A 16323-nucleotide genomic window follows, 5' to 3' on the forward strand; every position below is an offset into this window, starting at 1 on the left:
ATTTGGTTGCTTATCGTCTATTTATCTTCTGTTCTTTCCATTATTTTTCAAACATTTTAACCTTTTGTCATTACTTTATACATCATTATCTATCAATCTCCGCATATACAGCATCAATGTCACTCCATGAATACCATCACAAGATGGCTGACCTTTTTTCCGATGTTATTCGGTCCTTTCTTATTTTTCATTACCTGGTCTTTGATATTTGAAGGCACGTCCTTTTTCACTGTTTACTAACTGACCCACCCGTTGGAGCAGGATTGTAAGCACACACGCTGACTTTCACCGCATGTTGTAACTTTGGTTACTCAGATTATTTAATCTACCAGGTATGTCTTGCTACCATATGGTTTTATCTTTTTTACGCACCGGGGAGCAGCATGGCTCTGTGGCTTAAGGTTCAATCAGTTATGTTTCACACGTTTGATTTTACAGCACTTTTTTCTTGGTCCTTGTGGCACCGTTGTTTTTAATCACGTCATTTCTCGTTTTATTTTTCCATAACAACCGCATGCTTGATTCAACAGCACTTTTTTCTTGGTCCTCACAGCACCGTTGTTTTTATTCACGTTATTTCTCGTTTTATTTTTTCACAATAACCGCCACTCCATAAGGTATCGTTTTTGAATGGTCACTTCTGTTATTTCACGTTCTTCACAGTCATTGATCCTCTCTTGATTAGTTTCTAACTCACCAGACATTAATTTAATTATTTACATGACGCAACAGGTCGACATATCTCTCCTTTTTGTATTTTCCTTAGGACTACTCCTGATGAAGGGTTATGTAAAACCCGAAATGCATTGAGTATATTTCACGAGTCCTTGGCTTGATTACTTTGATGAATTTCATATCCCGTGAATAAAACGAGGAACATGACAACAATGAACAACTCGTAATTTTACCTTTGAGTTTGAACAGTGTTTATCCTGCAACTTCGTTGCAATTTGGCTGTGCTTAGAGGGACACTACTCAACTCGATTAGTGCATTCTTCAACTTTCTAAAAGTGGCATTTTCAGAATCGTGACTTAAAATCTGAATTTACTATTAAAGAGCTTTTAAATTACAATTAATTTGAGTATAAACAGCATATCGTTTACCTGTTCCCAATCCAAAGTTAGCACTTATTAAATGTAATAAGGTATCCCAGCGTTAGTCAATGGAAGAGATAGGCCTTGCAATAGTGAAAAAAAAGACTTAAGGTGTTTTTCACTCCTAGGACATGTACAATTTAAACCCAAATGTCCATCTTTTTTTTAAAATACAATTCTTCCTGCCCTATGAGCTTTCAGGGCCTACCTGAGAGGTTACTGTTATGTAATAAAAAGTAAGGTCTACGTCTGACAAAAGTTTTATTTTGCGAGAAAAAATAGCACTTTAAAACTGCACTACAGGCTGCAGTGGCAGGCCTGAGCCTTGTTTTAAAAGGATACTTCAGTGAATGGCAAAATTAGTGCTGCAGGCTCACTAGCAGCATTTAATTTACAGGCCATGGACACATGTAGTATCATTTATTAGGGACGTACAAGTAAATCAAATGTGCTAATTAGGTGTAGCCACCATGCTTGAAGGAGAGAGCACAGGCACTTTTGCACTGGATAGCAGTGGTAAAGTGTGCAGAGTCCTAAAGCCACCAAAACAGAATTCAACAAAACAGGAAAAGTGAAGACAAAAGGTTTGGAGGAATAAAACACTGTGGATGTCAGGTCTAACGCCCGATAAGCGTGACAAGTTTGTCCATCACCAGACATCATTTTCCACTTTCAATCATATGTGGATAAGGTTGTGAAAACAGCAAATAAGATTAAAATATTTAGTACTCCATAAAAACAAAGCGTCAAAGAATGCTTACATCAAAGAACCCTCCCTAATATGGTCAAGTTATTTCTCGAGGTCCTGACGCAAGCGATTGAGGGTTCAGGGCAATATCTTTGGTGGAACAATAGATGTCTAGTGGGATGTGGATTACACATCCCAATTTAGACATCTCTTTGATGAGGACATGCTTAATATGGCTCCACTTTGCGCACCTCATGAGCTTCTCAAGTGATGTTCCTCGGCAGAAGAAGCAGGAAGATTTGGTTTCCATATACTTAATAGTCATATACTGGGTCTCTGAGACTCATGCTCAAAGGACTGCTCCAAGAACAGTAGCCTTCATTATAATTTAGGGAATCTCTATCTTTTGGTGTATTCACAGTGTTCATATTGAGCAACACACCACACAAACGAAGTGAACAATCACAGTGAAAGTAAGAACCCATTCAATGAGGAACTAACTGCATTTTATGAAGTGAACTAATAGGCATCTTTCACAAAAAATGCTGACACCAACCAACTTCCTCCTCCTCATAGCCTGTTGAGGGAGGAGTAGGCACCCCCCACTATAGGTGAGCATTTTTCTTTTGCTGAAGTTTAACACTTTAGTTCTGTTAGGGAAGAATAAAAACTTGTGAAGCACCTCCAACTTTCTCAAGTATACCAAGAGTGCTTGAAAACAAAATAGAGGATGACACAATTCAAGAAATGGCAAGGCGACACAGCTGGCTGCATTGTTCTTTCTTTCCTATTCACAAAGTTGTGTACGCAGCGCTACACACCCCATCCTCTGGATGTATGCTATTCTCATCAAAGCAACATTCAACTTCCTAGAAAATTAAGTGTACCTCAAACCTCGACTCGCGAAGAAAAAAAAATCACAAAAGAGAAAATATGGTAATCCGGGTTAAGGCTTTAGAAAGGAATGGAAACTGCACAAACAAGAGGGGTTCTGCTGATTTTCTTTGGATACAAGCTACCACCGATCTTTTGTCAGTCTCTAAAACCACAGCTCTCAACATTCTGCCGACAAGATTAACGCACTGCTTGGGTATATTAGAAGTCCCCAAGTTATGGTGAACTAAATTAATTAAAATAAAATGAAGCAGTGAATTCTATCATTCTCAGATTTGCACTGAGGCTCACCATGTACTGCATTTGGCATAGAGTTACACTTTGGCTACTTTCCCGCTCGTTTTCTAAAGTCATAAGAACAAATCTCCACTACATTGCAAAACACTAGAAACCTCATCTAGTGTTCAGTGCTAACACGCCATGCCATTTATGATGGGCTGTGTGTGATTTTGCGTTTTTTTAAACAAAATGTGTGATTGTTTTAGTGGATGTTACCTTGTCCGCTATGTGCCATGCTTACCAACGGTTTATAGAAGGGGATAAGTGCCAGAGCAAATATCATCCAAGTAGGCAGAATTACCATTCAACTTTCATTAAATGTTACTGTAAAAATAGGTTTAAAATGATTTGCATCTGTTTTTTATTCATGGCACCAGGGTCAAACAGGCCCCAGTTGTCAGATAATTCCAGAAAGTGCCCAGCAAGGATGGAGAAGAATTCTGGCACAGACACTATAGTCCATCAGTACAAGCAGTTGCAGGTGTAATGCTGCCTTACAGTTTGCCCAGTGATGTTTAGAAAAGGATTATTCAAAATGTATTTCCCCGACAACTATTGCTACTTCCTTTCCTTTGTAGTTCTCTGATCCCTTGGAACCAGGTCAGATATTACATCAAATCCTGTTGGTGATACAGACAATGATATTGATAATACTGGCCCAACATTTTAGGATATTGAACACCTTTGCTGGTCACTTATTAAACGGTGGAACTGACTTTGGATTGGGCCTTAGAAGTGGAAATAAATAAAGAAGGACTGAAAGTTTGTTATTACTGCCACTTCCCACTGGCCCTCCTCCGTCTTTTGCATTTGCACTTTGTTTCTAATGGGCATCCATTCCTCTTACTCTGCATTAATTATTGTAGGATTTACTGAATGGTGCTAGCAAAATGTATCACAAATTATTTCATACAATTAGAGTTTTTACTGTTCAGTTCAAACCAGTTATAACCGATAAACCTCACCAAAGGAAATGGTTAATTTCAATGAAACGCACAAAGCTTTGGATTTTGTGGTACTTATGCACTTATATTACTTCGGCTCTTTTCTGTGATGGACACCATACTCTGGTCCATTGTAAACCACCACTCTTGAGACCGTCCCCAAGTACCCTAGGTTTGTAGGACCTACAACTAACTTCCCATCCCTGCCATTTTCGCTGTATGAGTCTCCACATCTGGTTTCAGCGCACTATAGCTTGCCGTGCTTCATTTAATGACCACATGTCTAGCTGTACTTGTTCTTTCTGCATAAGATCAGTGCATGCAGGTCAACTGCTGATCCCAAGACAAGAAAACCTCACTTGTGCAACTATCAAAAATGCTCTAAATGGACGCAGTAGGTGCAGCACTGCTTTCAGTTAAACAGAGGCCATATGCCTGACAGAAATCATTGATTAGCAGACCTCAAGCTGACAAATAAACACATGATCCTCCATTCACAACCAAACAATATAAAAAGCACAATGAGAAGAATTGATTCATGAAGAAACAAAAAACTTGCTATGCGGTCTTTCTACACTTAGCAGATCAACGTCTATGTTTTGCTAGTTTACTTCAAACTACCAAAGGCAGTCTGCAGGTAATTACGTTTCTTTACTACCTCAGTTGTGTTTTGTACACAGCAGCACCGTTGACTGTCAGTATGGTTTATATAGCAAACAGTGTCGCATAATAATTGATTGCCAGTCCTTTTCCCTGTGACCAAGGAGAGCAGGAAATGGCAAGATCAAACAGTATAATACATTTAATAGCACATTTATATCATGATGACTTGTAATAAAGTAGTCAAATGTAACAATGGCTTGCAATAATACAGTACATAACTCCTCACAACATGAAGCTCAGGTTCATAATTGAAAATCATCCGTCAGCTGCCCACTATCATTTGATTAAAAGAAAAGGGCAGCAAGATGGTGTGTCAGATGTTCACCATCAGCCTTTTGACTGCTTCAATCAAATCTTAGTGAGGCTCATACATATCTCCAGCGGTGCACATCCTTGACATTGGGTGGGACTGGCCTGCTGCGAAGAGGAGTGTAAGTGTTGGGAAATGAACCGGGCAGGAAAGTGAGAGTAATATGAACAGTTTCTTGGAAAACAATTTTCAAGGAAAGGAAAGGGCAAAGGTGAAAAGGTTAAAAGGAAAGAGCGGGAGGGGGGAAGGAAGGAAGGAATTTCAATAGGAATAAACTAGACAAAGAAGTACTTTTAAAAGCAAAATTCTCTACAGGCTCGGGAAATTATTGTCTATAGTACAACACCAGGAAGTTATTATAAATCAAAATTCTTTATAAGCACTGGGAATTAGCTGTTTTCATGTATTTTTATGGCACAAAACCAGGAAGTAATTAAAATGAATATTCTTTAAAAACATTGGAAATGCACTGTTCTCGTCATTTGTTATGGTGCAAAAAAATTAAACACTGATAACTGAATTTTATCTTTTGTGAAACGTCTTCAAAACAAATAAAATAATCCATCAGAAATCACAACTATTAGAAAGTGAAAACAGGGAAGGCGATAAATGCTCGAGTAGGAACTAGGAAATTGGTATGAAGAACAGCTTGGTGATTGAACGAGAGCGATGTAGGCAGGTGTCATGACTCCAGAATGAAGCCCGTCTTACTGACATGCTAATTCATTGTCTGTTGTATTTTCATCTAAAACCATTTTTCACCAGGAGTCAGATAAATAACATCCTCATTCAGATAATCAGCTGTGCGTGTTACACCTCTTTCATATTACAATGATGCAGTGAATGTAAGGAATTGTAAGCAATCAAAATAAGCTGACACATACAATTAAGAGTAGTAAAGGAAGTAGAAAGAACATATATAGCGTCTGCTAAACTGGCTGCTCAATGAAAAACAAATTATGAACGAAGAAAAACGAAAATAGGAAACAACACAAAAATGTATGCATAGCATATCAGAAAAGCTAAAATCAAAGTTTCTCATCTTGTATTATGTCAAGAAAATGAAAAATAATTAATTATTCGGTCAGATTACTCCATGTACACTAGGGACAACGTTTTATGTTTTTGTCTTGGGTTTTTATTTAGCATCGTCAAAGTCTTTCTTTACTTCACATAAGCAATCCATTTCATGGCATTGAATTGCGAAGGAAACGTCCATAACTGGAAACGCAACGCCAAGGAAACGATTTCTGCAAAGCATTTTTTAGTACAACAAGTAGATTTACATGAGTACTCTTTTAAGTCCTCTTATATGTCTTTGTGAATTAGCTCTCAAATATCCAACTCCCGACTAGTAAAAGTGGAAAGAGGGCGCAGACCTTTCTCTTTGCAATAAGTGTATCTGACTATTCTCTGAATAGTCCCCTTTTATTTCAGTTTTTTGTGTTTTGGGGGCGTATTCATGTGACTGGAACCCTTTAGTACCGGTAAAACTAAAGGGCACATGTACAAGAACTTAACGCCGCTGTAGCGTCAGTTTTTTGACGTTACAGCAGCTTTTCTTTTATCTCTGTATTTACAAGTTGCCGCTAACTGCAGTTAGTGGCACTTTTTGGGCGTAAATGTGAATTTTAAAGATCGCTACTTCGGTTAGCAGGACTTAACGAAAATGAGATGGAAGGTGGGCACTCCTGTGCAAAACTGCTGCTAACCCCACTTTGCGATATTTACAATGAAATTCCCACGCAGCGATAACGCCCCAAAACTGCTGCTAAATCCAGTTAGAGGCAGTTTTTAAAACCAGAAAATAGCAGTTTTAAGATTGGTGCAAACACTTGGTTCCACATATTAGATGTTTGTGTCCTCGACTGGGCTGCAAGGAACATTGCTACCATGCGCCAAGGCAAAAGGACAGGGATGCACCTTACCAATAAGATAGGGCACATTCCTGGGCCCCATTCATGAAAAGTGTTGCAGCACTGCGACAAAACAGTGTTGCAACAATTTTCACTGCGGCCTCCTTGCGACACCATGGATGCACCGTATGCAATGTACGGTGCTCTATGTCACAATCAATGACAGATACGTCTGGAATACTGACGTATCTGGCAGCGCAAATGTCACGCATTGCTACAGTTGCGTTGCAAGCATGACTCAACTCCAGCAATGCATGGGGTCAGCCTATCCCTATGGCACTGTGTCACCCTTACGCCTGCCATGAGGCAGGCATAAGGTTTTTTGTCGCAGTGGCGTCCTAGAATTGTCTCATTAAAATCTGAGAGACTTCACTGCACCAATCCTGCAAGGTTTAGTTGCGTGGGAACGCCCACCCTGCATACATCATACCTGACGCAAGTATAATGTGGCACAGGCCTTCACAAGCTCATGAAAATGCCTTGATGCGTCACTTTTTAAATATGGCGCAACGTGGTGCAAGATTCACGCTTCAAGTACATCAAGAAAGTGAGGCACGGGCAGCGTTAAACTGCCGAAAGGGGCTCAGGATTAAGCCCCCATGCCTTTTTCCCCTATGATAGCACACAATGGCTGCCATGCGCCAACGCAGGCACGCTTGCGCCATGGTGCAAGGGTGACTGTGTTGCAGAGTTGATTGATGTTGTGGCTCCATCTCTACTCGAGACGTCTGTAGGTGTGTCTGGTCTAGGGGAGGGTGAGAGGGAACCAGTTGGCCTTCTTGGAGTGTTGTTTGCCTGGTCTTTTCTTGACGGGTGTCAGCACAGTTGGAGATACATCGGTGGAGGTTGTGCGTTGCGGTGTTGGCGTCTGTAAGCATTGGTGGAGTGGTGCTGCTGAGGGAGTTGGCGAGAAGTTCTTTGTGGCCTTGATCCAGCTGCGATGGGGGAGGGCGATGATGGTGGTGGTGTAAGGTGGGCGTGGGGAAGGCGTAATGTATACAATGATGGTCGGTCCAGAAGAGTTCTGTGGTGTAGCTGTAGTTGAAGTTCCCGCTTGCGGAGAAGATGGGCTCAAGCACGTGTCCGGCTATGTGGGTTGGTGCGGTGACTTACTGCTTGAGTCCGATGTTGGCGAGGCTCCCCAGGAGTGGGATGGTGTTCTTGTCACTGGGGTTGTCCAGGTGGGGCTTGAGGTCTCCGAGTAGGATGTAGTCAGTGGATGGGAGAGCCTGGGGTGCAATGAGGTCTACAATGGCATCGGTGAATGGGGGTTCATGGCCCAGGGGGGCCTGTAGAAGTGGGTGATGCAGAGGGTGGTATTGGGGTTGGTCCGGGTTTGGAAGTGGGGGTGTTCCTTGGTCGCCGTTAGGTCATTAGAGTGCATGGGCAGTCAGAGTGTGCTTTTGTAGGCAATGCCTCCTCGAGGACGGCCGGCGTGGTCCTTGTGGGTGGTTTTGTAGCCTTCAGGCATGGCTATGGCGATGTCTGGTCCCGAGAAGAGGTTGGTCCAGGTTTACGTGAAGAAGGCAATGTCTAAAGAGGTGGCATCGAGGAGGTCCCAGATATCTGTGGTGTATTTGTGGAGGGACCACACATTGAGCATGATGCAGTTGAGCTGGTCGGGTGCGCTGTTGGTCGGCTGGGTGGCAAAAGGCGCTGTTGTGCTGATGTGGCAGCAGGTGCATTGGCAGTTTCAGGAGGCGCAGCGTGCAAGGGTATACTTCGGTGATGCTAGATGACAGGTGGTGTGGTGTCCATGGTTGAGGGCGAGGTGGGTGTTGACATCATAGCGGTGGAGTGTCTGAGAGACAGGCTCCCTGGTGCTGGGCGCGGTACAGGGCGGAGGGATTAGTGGCCTGCCCACTGCACATGGCCGCACAGTGTCCAGCATTAAGTAGTGCTGCAGGGGGGCTGGACAGATGGGAGGACACTGGGAAAGGACACTGGAAGGGGCAGGGACGCGGGGGGTCCCAGCGACAATGAGAGAGAGGATAGGGAAAAAGGGAACTCAAAAAAGCTCAGGAAAAACAAAGCCAAACCAAAACAAAGATTTAAAAAAAATGGTAGTAAAGCAACAAGGAAGAGCAGAAAGATGAACAGGAACAGCAGAAAAGAGGAACAGAAGGATAGTCAACCTGCAGAGCAGGGATGCTCTGATTTCGGGGTTATAGGAACCAGCAGCAGCAGATGGGGACAGCAGCAGCAACCAGAAGGCGCAGCGCTGTGGGAAGAGGAAGTCCACTAAGGCTTAGTCCCCCGTACACCCAAAAGCAAACTGGTAGGGGGCAAGGAAAGGCAGCACCACCCGGTTGCCTCTTCCGATCTAACAGCTGTGACCAGTTCCACACAGAGTAACAGCAGATCAAGCTGCATACCCAAGGGCCTGGGCCAGAACCGGCCCCCATGCCCATGGCACCCACTGCCACCACTGGCCGATCTTAGCGACTTGAGCCATTTAGTGGAGTCCCCCACCAGTCTTGTGTAGTGCCCTCGGTGATGTAGGTCAACCACAGCACATGGATTGCTCAGGGCACGGTGTGCGTCACCCACGGGTCTAGGGGCGACTCATCCCCGGGCCTCCTGCGCTATGCGTCCCACCTTCTCCTCACCTGGACATTGACACTGGGGCTCAATGCGCTGCACTCTCTTGAAATCTGTGACTCAGCCAGCAGGAGCCTCAGCCAGGTGGGATTTCACAAACCTGGGTGCAGCAGTTGCCACCAAGTTCGCTGGGGAACCTCCCGATGCAGGTGATGCAACAGGGCGCCATTAGGCGTGAAGTTGCAGTGCTGACACCACACATGTTTGGTGCAGCTCAGGGGCCTGACGCAACACAGCGTGCGGCCAGCGCAACATCCTCCGGCCTGTGATGCAGAGAGGCGAAGCCCACCATTGTTAATCTCCTCTGTGCACCCCGGTGTAGTTGTGGTACCTGGTAATGCGATGCAGACCTCCCTATGTTGGTGGGCAGGACTGCCTCTACCATTCACAGCTCCAAGGTGCCTCAGGCGGTCCTCTCACACAGGTCAAAAACGTGTCTCCATGCAACCTGCCAGACTTCACCACTAGGTAAGGGTGATCGCCGATGCATCAATGTCTACCGCCATGGCCCAACAACTCCGCAGCACCTCTGCTTCCCACTCTGGGTCACAGATGCAGGCCCAGTGACACCTATGTGCCCCGGGGACTGTCCCTCCTTTCAAAGTTTTGGATGCCATGGTGTTGCAAGGAGGGCGCTATTAAAAGTGATGCATCGCTGGTTTTTCCCAGCGATGCGCCTCGGTTCATAACTGTAGCCCTGAATCTGCATTTCCTTTTCCCAGGGACTCTGACTGGTCATCCTGGCTGTTGGGGGGCTTAAAGGAGTGGTTTATCTGTGCTGCACTTGGCCCTGGCTGCTCCATTCTGCATTCCATTGGTTTTAGTTACTATTTTTCATTGGAGGTGGACTTATAGGCTATTTTTGCCTCTAGAGGCAAAATAAGTCACATTGGGCTGATTAACATGAGTTTTTCTGCAGCTAGTGGACCTTTCATCACTTTTCACTCGCTAACATCAAACTTTTTATCGCCTTGACGCTAGTGTTAGCAGCATTTCTCACCGCGGCTAGCTGTTACTATCGCCATGTAGCGACATATTGTAAATACATCACTAACAGGGCAATAGTTTTTGGTGATAGGCCGCGTTAGGAAAAGTGCCACTAACTAACGCTAACACTAGTTAGCGGCAGTTCTTGTACATATACCCCTAAGTGTCATATGTTAACATTAATGAAATGAAGGGACTGAGTGGCATTGCTACCATGCATGACCATAGCAAAGAGACCAAGGAGGGCATGGGTATATAGTCAGCTCTTCATTGTGACTGACTGGTGATCATTTAGAAAAGGGAAAAGATTGAATGGGCTGGAGAATTAAATACTTTATAACCCAGTGAAGGTGATTTCTCAAAGCAATCACCAGTGATTGATTAGACATTGACATTAATATATCCCCATCCTCAAATTAGATTTAATTAACAAAGGTTCAAAAGAAGACACCTGCATTCACACAGTTGCCAATCCCCGTTTCTGTGTGTTTGCCGCTCTATGTTTGCATGTATGGTGGGATTGTATAATGTGTTTTGTGGGACTGTATTTGTGCATGTATATTTGTTGTCTATGTAATATCTGTGTGTCTTTGCCTCCGGGTTTCGGATGTATTGAACAGGATCTCCAAGGCTTGCTGTTGCATCCCTCAAAGAGGGTACCATCTCTAAATCTGTGCCAAATCACAAATGCTCAATTGTTTGTCCCTCCTCAGCGTATACCTTCTACTATCGCCTGCTCTGTCCATCCTTCTCTTAACACCTATTTTATCTTTTGCTTACACTTTGCCAACCAGATGTCTCTCTTTAGTTCTCTTCCTTATATTCTTTTGCTACCTCACTTGGAGCCTTAGAGCAATATAAAGTGCTATACAGGCAAACAGCAAAAAACATGCCTCTTACTCTCTGTTTATGGGTGATTGTGTCAGATATATGGGTATGTATGGGTGTCTGTTGCTCTGTTTGCATGGATGCATGGTTGTCTGTTGCTGTGTACATGTATTTTGATCAATAAGTTGCTCTAAATGCATAATTCTAGAAACTGGGTTACTGGTTGACTGGGGTGTGAGCACTGGTCAAGCAGCAATCACAATCTTAGTCAGGGAAGAGGCAGGCAAGCCCTAAATTTACCTGTGCTCACCCTCTGGTAGCTTGGCACATAGCAGTCAGGCTTAACTTAGAGGCAATGTGTAAAGTATTTCTGCAACATATCAAACAGTAAAACAGTGAAAACACCACGTAAAAAGATCCCACACCAAGTTAGAAAAATGAAACAGACTTTAATATTTAAAGCAAGATCAAAACAACAAAAATTAGTGGAACTGGAGATATTGATTTTTAAAGTATCTAATAAAAAATAACGCTAAATAACACAAAGTACTATTGAGGGATATCTGAGTGTGCCTGACCATTTCAAAGTCACAGGTTCAATTTGACCGGGATGGAGCAGCTACAGGGACCCAGTTAGGCCCGTCGAACAAAGTACCTTAAATCCTGGTTCTGTGAATGTGTGTCAAAAATGTGTTGCACAGCCGAGGTAATGCAGTGGTTCCGAGATGCAAGAGGCTGCGGTGTGAGGTCCTGATGCATCAACGTCGAGGACCCTGTCGACGGGGCTTGCCACTGAAGTCTGATATCAAGGATGTGCGGCGCAGCAGAGGCGCAGCTGAGGCAATGTGTCGGTTCTGATGAGAACTGATGCTGCAATGCGAAGTTTCAGTGCCGTCGTCGAGGCTGCCATTGAGGAGGAATGCAAAAATCTTGCTCCAAGAGAAGCATCACACAGCAGCAGTTCCAAAGGTGATATGTTGTTTCCAAGATTGGGGAGGTGGTAGCGATGCAAGTCCTTCATGACAGGCTGAATCCACCCAGCATTGATGAGTCAGTTCTCCTCAGAGATGTGCTGCTTGGCCAAGGAGATGCATTGGTTCTGCTCGGGGATGCGTCGCTCTGGAGAGAATATGCATTGGTTCTGCTGGCAAGCACCTTAGGCCCATTTCCAAGGGTCCAGGACTGGGGTGGCACCACTTGGCAGGGTGGACTCACAGATGGTAGAGTCCAGGTGCAGATGTAAGATTGTTGTAAGCCTGCTATGTCCCTGAGGCCTCAGACCAAGAGGCCATCCAACTAACTCTTGGAATCATTCTGGGTTCAAGAGATGCAGGTCCAGACCTTCTCCCCAGGCAAGTGGGTAGCAGGTGGCAGGTCAGCAAAGCAAAGCAGGAGTCCTGCAGAGTAGCAGTCCAGCAGAGTAGTCCTTCTTCTTGGTAGAGAATCTACAGGTCCAGAAGTGTACTGATGTGGTGGTGTCTGAGGTCCAGTACTTACACCCAGTGGTGACTTTGAAGTGTAGGAGACTTCAAAGACATGCCGTTGAAGTGCACTCAGGTCCCCCTTTCCTGTCCTGGCTCCACACTTACTACACGAGTATATGCACCCTTTTGAGTGTAGACAGAACACAGCCTATTCAGGTTTAAGTGAGTCTGTGCCCATCTCCTCCCTCCCATCCTGACAGAGATAGCCCATTGAGACATGCCTAAGCTTCCATTGTGTATGGCTGTCTAAGAGGAATACACAAATCCCAACTGCCATCTACACCCAGTCATGTGATCAGAGACAGGCTACAGGCCTCAAATGGCTAATGCAAGAACATTGATTTTTTTTTAAGTGATATTTTTTTAATTTCAATTTAAAATCCTACTTCACCATAAATTTGGATTTTCAATTATGATTCCAGAGGCACTAGACTTTAAAGGTGTATCTCTTCCGAATTGGAAATTACACTTCTAAAATGAATTAAGGTAATCCCAGTGTTAACCTATGGGAGAGATAGGCCTTGCAGCAACACGGCTTTGAGAGTTCTTCACTACCAAGAGATATATAAAACTTAAAAAAACATGTTTGGCCTTTTAAATACATTGCACCTTGCCCTCTGGGTTGTCAATGGCCTACGATAGGGGTGACTTACATGTATAAAAAGGGAAAGTTTGGGCCTACCAAAAGGTATATTTTGTTGCTGGCTGGTGCCCAAATGGCGCATCAGACCCAAGATTCACTACCGACTGTTGCGACCCAGTAAAGTCAACAATATGAATCCAGTTTTATCCATTTTTGTCCATTTAATCCTTTTCTTCTTTATTCTTCACTATTTTCATCAATACCGTTTTGGAGACATGAACGCTTTAATATTCAAGTTCATAAGAGACTCTACTCCCGGCTTATTGTTGCAGCATGTAGTGGTTCATAATTTGGTACAAATAACCATAATGACATAAACCCAATATTTTTGGGACATAGCCCTTCATCAGGGCTAACTGTAATGTTGGAAGTTGGTAAAAGGACACTTCAGAACCAGCAATAGACAGCATATGAATCAACCATAAATAATTGGTTGCTCAATTATACCCATTCCAGTATTCTGTGCATAACGTCCATTACAGAATGTGAACACGTAAACCCTCGACCAAAACATTCAGTTGGCATGGTATCCCCAAGCTTAGTGAATACTGATATCAGACAACCATCAAGACAAACCATAAAAGTTTCATTGTAATAAGGAAACCTGAATGGCTTGTGCTAGGTGATTGTGCCAAAATCCACCTGTATCATAAAAAATGTGCCTCATGCTTGTCAATTATAATGGCAAATGCATGCTCTGAACCAGAAACCCAGGTGAGGAAGAAATGCTGTCAGGCGTAAACAAACACTGAACTCACTGTGTGTTTACCATATAGTCAAAGTTAGCTGCTGCATGAAAGAACCGGTATGTAAACTCCATGTCTCAATAAAACTGGGGCCATGCCCGACCACTACAACACCAATGTGTCGAACAAAATTCTATGGAATGAATGATTAATGTAACAATTAGGCTGCCACTCTAACACTAAAAACATATTGTGCACATAACGTTAATAGTATTCAATTTACCTTAAAGGTTTATTTTGCCAGGTCAACATGGCAGTGTAAACTGCACACACAGGCTCTGCAATGGCATGCCTGAGACATGGGTAAAGGGCTACTTTTAACCTGGGTGTAACAATCAGTTCTACAGGCCCACTGGTAGCATTTAATTTACAGGCCCCTGGTACATATATTACCTCTTCACTAACGACTTATAAGCAAATTAAATATGCCAGTTGGGAATGAACCAATATTACCATGTTAGGGGAGAGCACTTTAGCACTGGTTAGCAGTGGTAAAGTATGCAGAGTCCTAATACCAGCAAAAATAAATCCAGAAATGTGGAGGAGGAAGGCTAAAGGTTGGGGGGAAGACTACTCTAAGGCTATAATATGTGTGCAATCTAATTTAAAGTGTGAGTGGATCATGTGAGTATTTATGCATGAACTATACTAAAACAAGTAACCGCCACAGGAGCAACCCGTGGATCTAATAGAAAAGGGGTATAATTTATTGCAAAACGGCAACATCCGATTAGGTGCCAATATATAAAGTTATTTAACAGTTCATCAAAATACTTAGCCAATGCTTTGTTATATGCCTTTTATTATTAAAGGTGACTATAACCCCAATCGTGCTGTTTAAAGAAATTATGTTTTTATCAATGTGTAGGAATAAGCAGCATACATATTGACTGATTAAAATATAAGGGTGCTCGAGCTGTTTTGTTTCATGATACAAAAGCCATGCTTATCAGCTTTGTCATTGCTTGTTTTTCAGTTAAATAGTGACATAGTTAATCTTAATGAAAATCTTTAGACCACGAAACAATACATTTTTTTAAATATGTCAACCAGCTCAGTAGTTAGCAAGGGTCCTGTTCACACAGAAACCCACCTCACGTGCAGAAATGAAGAAACACAGTGTGGCATTAAACTTAAAAAAGTGCACAAAATATAAGTTGTAGAAGGTACAAATAGATTCTAACATATTCACTCTTATCTCATATGCCAGGTTATATCTTCCTCCTTATGAAGGAGTGATTCTCTCACTAGCTTGCCAATGGCATGCTTCTTCGTAGTAATGAGTAACACATAATTCAGCACGAGAGACCATTATATAAAATCTTTAAATTTGGACCACATCTAAGTGACAGACCCTCTTGCAACATGGGCAACATTTCTATAATTGTATGATATATTTTCTTAACTCACAAAACAAGCTGCAAATGTGCTGTCTGTTTATCCTCAACCAGAAGTGTAAATACTGTTCTGGAAAATCACATTGGTATTAAATGTTTGTAAAAAGTCACTGAGTATATGCAAACCCCCTGCAGCAGACACCGAAATAAATGTATTCTTCTTTTTACGCAAGTGGAAACAGAAAGTGAAAGAGAGGAGACATTGGTAAAGCACAGCATCTCACAGGAAAATCTTTAAAACTCAAAGGCATGTTCAGAACTAAACTAAACTAATTTCTAAACAGGACATGAGAAAAAGGTTGACATTAGTCATGTCTGCCCTGTGTTTAGTCACAGTGTATATTTATTTACAGTGCCAGGTGGTGAGCAATAAAGGTAGGGTATACAATATGTTAACCAAGGACACAGGGGTATGCAGTTCCTAGTAAGTACGGATGCGTCTGCTTAGGTCAGTTAAGTAAAACGGTAGATTTCACAGGACCGGGTAACAAACGCTACAGAATCACCACAAACATAAATTGCAGCACCAATTTTGTAGTTTACATAATTGAATGCCGCTGCACTTAAAAATATGTGGGGAGTACCATTCGACCATTACGGGAGAGGATTGGGGAACACATGAGGGCGGTCAAACAGGGCGACCTCAGGTACCCAATTGCGACGCACATTGCAGAATGCCATGCACAGGGACAACATAAAGACTTTTCCTTTTATGGAATAGAGCAAACCTTGAGGAACCCAAGGGGAGGTAATAGAGAACTGATGTTACGCAGGAATGAGGCTTCTTGGATTCTAAAATTGCGGACGACTGATGTTGGGATGAATGTTTACAATGAGATTCACTATTT

The sequence above is a fragment of the Triturus cristatus genome, chromosome 6 (assembly GCF_964204655.1).
Source record: "Triturus cristatus chromosome 6, aTriCri1.1, whole genome shotgun sequence".
NCBI classification, from domain to species: Eukaryota; Metazoa; Chordata; class Amphibia; order Caudata; family Salamandridae; genus Triturus; species Triturus cristatus.